At 40.2% G+C, this 6,909-nt stretch overlaps 1 protein-coding gene across 1 annotated transcript in view; it reads right to left on the minus strand.

The window, feature by feature from the left end:
- The window catches only part of TRPM3 (transient receptor potential cation channel, subfamily M, member 3), an 805,178-nt gene that overhangs the window by 720,201 nt on the left and 78,068 nt on the right, over positions 1-6,909 (minus strand).

Here is a 6,909-nt window from a genome sequence, read left to right on the forward strand (position 1 = left end):
AACACCATAAGCTGTGATTAGCTTGTACTATGCTAGTAGATTCTAGGTGGCAGTTAAGGACCTAGAAAGAGGAAGTCTGGACTGGAGATGGGGGAAGGGCTTGTTAAATCAGTGGAGACCAAGGAGGAGTGTGTCAAAGACAACTTTCTCCTGTTTCTCCACATGCCCCCCCCCCACTTCATCTGGGGGACTCCCTTGTTGCCAGGCATCCTCCCACCCAGGCCAGGGACTTTTCTTGCAGGGGCCAGCCCACTTGTCATTAAGGCATTCATGTTCAAGGCAAACAAGTCCATGTGCTTGGGCACTGTCTCTTTTCTAATCGCTTCATTGATACACAGTTCTCATACCACATAATTTATCATTTAAAGTGTGTAACTCAGTGGTTTTACTTTGCTTGCATATATGTGCCATCGTCACTGCAGTCCATTTTAGAAGTTTCATTGCCTCAAAGATAACCTTTAACCCCACAAGTTAGTGATTCAAGCCCACCCAACGGCACTGCAGAAGAAAGGAACTGGCGTTCTGCTTCCAAAAAGATTAATAGTGGTGGTGATGGTTGTGTGCTGGGGAATAAGTTGCAACTCTTAGTGACCCTGTACAGGGTTTCCAAGACTGTAAATGTTTATGGGAGCAGAAAGTCTTATCTTTCTCCCTCAAAGTGGCTGGTAGATTTGAACTGCTGACCTTTAGGTTAGTGGTCCAGCTCACACAAAGCATCTCACTCAGTAAGTCAAATCAACTCAACAACTCAAAATCCATCCCACAGACCCACACCCTTTCAGTTCTAAGTAACCACTAACCTACTTTTTGACTGGACAGATTTTCCCACATGATCTTCCCCGTAAAAAACAAAATGTTAATGAAACCCTAGAACTCATTTATACAATGGAGTCCTGGTATAGTGCTGTAAGATATGCACTGGACTGCTAACCACAAGGCTGGTGATTCAAACCCACCAGCCACTTCTCGGAAACCCTAGACAGTGTCACTGTGAGTTATAACAGACTCGACAGCACTTAAAAGCAACATTTATATAAGAGTTAATTTTTAGATCGAGGTGGAATGTATTCTCCCTGTGTTGGACCCTGGTTAGAACAATTGATTTGTGTTTAGTTCTGAGCACAAAAGTTGAAGAACGCTGTTGAGGAGCATAAGAAGTCTAGGCAACATGGCATGTAAGCAATGGATGAAGTTGTATTTAGAAGAAGGAAATTGAAGGGTGATCTGTTTTCATACATTTGAAGGCCTAGAATGTGGTAAAGGGAGTTAATGGTCGGTTTGAACTGGAAGGTCGGTGGTTCAAGCCCACCACCCGCACTTCGGAAACCCTATAATGGGTCACAATGAGTTGGAAATGACTCAACAGCACTAAACATCAACAATAGTGTGGTGGAGAGATCAGACTTGTTCTATGTCACCCCAGGGACAACAATGCTAAAGTGAACATTTGAGCAGGCCGGTTTGGGATCAACACAAGCAAGAACTGGCTCACCAGTACTTGAAGCTGATTCTCTTGAAGCAGGTAGCTCCTAAGGATTAGTTTTCTATCAAAACTTGCATGTGTGCAAGGGAATTAGTAAAAGGATTCTTTAATGGTGAAGAAAGATAGGGAAGTCATGAAGCTCATGTTCTTCTTCACAGTTCCAAGGCCGCAGCTACCATTTGCTGAGCACATCTCATGTGCCAGACACTATGCTCAGCACTTTATGAATATGATTTAATGGTTTCATCCTTCCAAGTCCTAGAGTGTACATTAGTAAACTCATTTTACACAGAGGCAAAAAAAAGATGCATGGAAGTTAAGCAATATAGAATATCGTATGTAGAAGCACTTGGTTTGAAATCCCAGCCTGATGGATTCCACAGGCTCCCTTGTAACCACTGTGTTAGAACATCCCTGTTTAAAATACTCTAGTTACTCTGTGATAAACCAAACCAACCAACAGTTTCAATGGAGGGGATTCTGACTGATAGGGACCCAGTGTGTGTCAGAGCCGAACTAAGTTCCATTTCAACTGCTGATGTTTTAAAAGCAGATTGTCAGGTCCTTCTTCTCAAGCCTCTCTGGGAGGACTCGAACCACCAACCTCTTGGTTAGAAGCTAGCACATTAACCATTCGTGCTACCCAGAGACACACACAGGACTGTCATGAGCCAAAACTGACTTAACAACAACTGGTTTACCCTGGATAAAAATAAAACAAAACAAAAAAACCAAATCACTGCCATTGAATCGATTCTAGCTTATATATCCTATGGGACACAGTACAACTGCTCCTTAAGGTTTTCTTGACAGTAAATCTTTGTTGTTGTTATTATTAGATGCCATCAAGTTGGCACAGACTTGTAGAGACCCTATGTAAAGTAAATCTTTACAGGAGAAGAAAGCCTCATCTTTCTCCTAAGGAGTAGCTGCTTGACTTAAACTTCTGAAGTTGTAAGTTAGCAGCCCAATGCTTAACCCACTACGCTACCAGGGCTCCTATCCTGTCCTGTGATAGTAGGCATGAGGCCACTGCCACTGAGGGTTCCACCATTAGCACCTGCATTGAAATTTCATGTTTGCTTATCTGCCTGCAGCCCAACATAGTAAAACCATTTGGCATGGAGCCATGTCTTATTTCACAAAGGACTGAAAGTGAAAGAAATGCATTCTTTTTTCCAACAAATACTAGCTGACCATAATTACTACTTATCTTGGAACACAGCTGAAAGGAAGACAGACATGTTCCCTGCCTCATCAAGAAACTTACAAGTGCATTCAGCAGAAAAGACAATCACCACATTAACATTTTTTAATATGTATTTAATTGCATTAATGTCATCTTTGCTGAGGAGGAGAGGAGAGTGCTCTGAGTAATAAGTGGGTCCTTGCCTTATTGGAAGGGTCAGGGAAGGTATCCCAGAGTAAATGATTGTAGGGTGAGAGCTGAAATGTGCACGGTTCTCAGCTCCCACAGGGCAGGGTACCACAAGACTCTGTGCAACAAAATGAGCATAGGAAGAGCTGCAAAAAGGCCAGCTTGGCTGACTTATTTTAAGTTATAAGATGAGGCTCGAGGGAGAGGCGTATCATCCAGCAACATGTAGGACATGCTATCTTTGTTAAATGAATATGCAAATGAAGGAAGAATAAAGAGAATCTGAGGGCTCAGAATATTCTGTTCATGTGGTTTTCAAATGCAGACACCTGAGTGTGTGTGTTCTGAAAAGAGTCAACAGGGGAGACTAGAGACTCAGAAAGTTCTGTCTGAAAGGTTCACCCTTGGCTGGTATCTTGGAAGCTGGATTTAGGGAAGGTTCCTACCATTTACAAAGGAGCTCTAGTAGCATAGTGATTAAGAGTTGTGCTGCTTACCTCATGGTAAGCAGTTTGAAACTACCATCTGTTCCATGGAGAAAGATGAGGCTTTCTGCTCCTATAAAGATTTACAGCCTCAGAAACCCTACACAGGCTCACTATGAGTTGGAATTGACTCCACAGCACATCACCACTACCACCTACCATTTACAAGGAGCTGTGGCAGCATAGTGGATTATGAGCTGGGCTGCTAACCACAAGGTCAGCAGTTCGTATCTACCAGTTGCTCCATGGGAGAAAAATGAGGCTTTCTGCTCCCATGATCATTCACAGCCTCAGAAATCCTGAGTCAGAACCAACTTGGTGGCACATCAGGACCACCACCACCTACTATTTACAGAACTGATTAGAATGACTAACTGTGGCAGAAATGTTTGTGCAAACAAGACAGTGCAGGCCGAACACCTGCTTTCCTTCTAGGATTTTGGTACATGCGGCAGAGGTTGACTATGTGACCAGTCCCCAACATAAACCCTGGATACAGAGTCTCTAATGATGTCCTTGGTAGACAACATTTCATGTCTACTGTTACAACTCACGGCTGGAGGAATTGATTGTGTCCTGTGTGTCTTCTGGACAGGTCGCTTGTGTGTTGAGTTTACTCTGGACTTCATTCCACCCACTTTTACTCTTCGCTGATTTTGTTTTGTATCTTTGGCTACAATAAGTCTCAGTCATGTGTATGACTGTATGCTGAGTTTGGGAGTTCTCCTAATCAATCATTGAATCTGGAGGGATCTCAGAGACCCAGAAGACAGAGCACATGACTGTGCTGAGTTAAAACTCCATAGGGACCATGGAGTTGAGACTTTCTTTCTGATCACCACAGAAGGGTTAATGAAGGTGGATTGGATTATACGCAATCCACAGATTATTAATGAGTCTGTTCCTAAATCTGTCTTTAAGCTGAATTTATACATCAATAGGAATAGTAAGGAGTCCTGATATTGCACTGTAGATAATCACTGAACTGCAAACTGCTAGGTGGACAGCCCAAACCCACCAGCCTCTCCACAGAAATCCTATATAGGGTCGCTCTGAGTCAGAACTGACTCAACAGCACTTAGCAATAACAATAGCATGAAGAATAAGATATGGCTCATATCTAATATCAGTTAGTCAAATGTATGTCTTAGTATATAGTGTACCTTTCTATGCACTGAAAGCTTTAAAAAACACTTATAGATACACAAAAAGTAATTTCAACATAATAATGCACTTATAACAATAATATTTGATGCACATTGTAAAGTAATGCCCATTTAATATTAGAACCCATTGTAGTTACCTTGAATTTTTAATGTGCTAGGCTTTCAGGGGTAGGTTAGTAACTATAGGCTGTAGATAAATTGGATGCTGAGAGGCTAGGGACTGTCTGTAGGTCTCCCTGCTCCAGGCTCGGCAATTGCTTTACTACTCTAGAGTCTAGAAATGTCTGCAGTGATCCACAGCTGGGTGATGAAAATTTAAAGACATACACCAACTTCCAATGAAGACTCATAATAAATATTAAATAACCATCTGCAATCCCCAGTACCACTGCCCTGGATTTGCCAGGAATATGATGCCTTACCTTTAGGAGTTCAGAAAGCCAATTTTGTAGTCCCCCATAGCTTTAATCTACCTGCCCTTTATTAAAATGCAGGATGTTCCAACAAGTTTAATAAGAAGATCTTATGGCCATTTCACTTTTATATCTTTATATTAAAGCAAGCCAATGTTACAGTCTAAATGCCGTCCCCATTTTTTTTTTTTTTAAATCCTTTCAAATTGTTATTCAAGACCAAGGCAAAGTAGTCATATTTTGCACTCTATATTCTAGGGCTAATTATAAGAACTATTGATACAAACATACCAGGAAAACCACACAAAAGCAAATTAAATAAATAAATGCAACTTTATCACAGTCGGTGGAGCAAAGCTAAAAAACTGTTGATTTTGCTAACTACTTTTGTGTTTTTGAGTAAATGGCAAATTCAATACACTTACTTTCTTCTTCCCTAGAGAGAAAGACAGCAATAAAATATTGATGAGACAAAACTGGTAAGGAAGGCAAACCTTGCTTTCTGAGGTAACAATCAAACAGCACTGCTGCATCTTCTAGTTTTGGTATCCAGCCATCCTGGTCCCATGATCAAATCAGGGCCCTGTTCCTATCACAGCACCCCTCCCCCATCTTCCTATGTGTCCTTGTGGGAAAGTCAAAATCCCTTTAAAGCTAATATCGCTGAGGATGTGACATGCCATGCCTTGCCTTTGGAGGGGTTCAGTACAGTGTCTTTGACTTTGCTGAGTACATTAGAATTATTTTATGGAACCAGTAGATAGTTATTGGGCGCAGATACTATGCAAGGCATGTGCTGTGTGTTAAAGGCAATGCAGTCTTTGATAACTATACATCATCAGCCTGGGGTGTGAAGTCAGTAGGATGAAATGTTCAAAGAACCATGTTGTTAAGTAACAACTGAAAATTAACGTTATGAAGTCAGAAGGGAAAGATGCCGTAGGGAGGGATCTTATAAGACGGGATCGATAGTGAAATTGCCAGGTGGTGAGTGTCTGAGAACACATCGATATGCAATCATCAAGCAAGTATAAATACATCACCACAATGTCTTGAAGGAAACAGACAATTTCAGCTTACATAAAGAAAAAAACAAGACAGAGTGCCTCAGAAAAGTGACCATAAGACAGAGTCAGACAATATTAACATGAAAAATGGTATCAAAACTACCTGATAAGGAATTTAAAAGAATGCCAATTAGCCAACTTCAATAAAATGAAAGAAAGATTGAGGAAACTATAGATGAAATCAGGGAAAACAAATAAAACTCTGGGAAAAAAATCCAGTAACAAACAGACAAAATCACTAAAAATAAATGGGAACCATACAAAGTCAGCAATTAGAAAGCAGAAGATTAACACTAAGACTTCAGAGACAGACAGTGCATGGAAAGGGCCAAAAAATAAAACTGAATCAATGGAAAGGCAAATTACTAAACTTGAAGAAAAATCTCAATAATCATCTTTCAAAGGATCAGAAAAAAAAAAAATGAAGAAAGCCTAAGATTTATGTGAGATGCTATCAAGAGGAATAACTTATATGTGAAAGGATTTCCAGAACAGGAAGAGACAAAAAAAAAAAAAAATAGAGAGAACATTGGGAGTATTGTCCAAGAGTTGTTGGAAAAAAGCTTAAGACAGCCATTCAAAAAGTAAAACAAACTCGAAACAGGATAAACCCACAAAAGTAAAACATCAAGACATATTATAATCAAAATTCAAAACCAAAGATAAGAAAAGAATCCAGAGAGCAGGTCAGGAAAAACAAAAAGTTACCTACAAAGGAGAACTAATAATATTTAGCTCTGGATTCTCAAAAGAAACCATGAAGGCAAGAAGACAATGGAATGGCATATATAAAACTCTAAAAGATAAAGAATTGTCAGTTAAGAATCTATATCCAGCAGAACACACCATCAAATACAATGGCAAAATTACATAATATTCAGAATTTCAGCGCTCATACTACAGAGCCACAGAAGTAT

This window comes from Chrysochloris asiatica, unplaced genomic scaffold (genome assembly GCF_000296735.1).
Source record: "Chrysochloris asiatica unplaced genomic scaffold, ChrAsi1.0 scaffold00014, whole genome shotgun sequence".
Classification (NCBI taxonomy): domain Eukaryota; kingdom Metazoa; phylum Chordata; class Mammalia; order Afrosoricida; family Chrysochloridae; genus Chrysochloris; species Chrysochloris asiatica.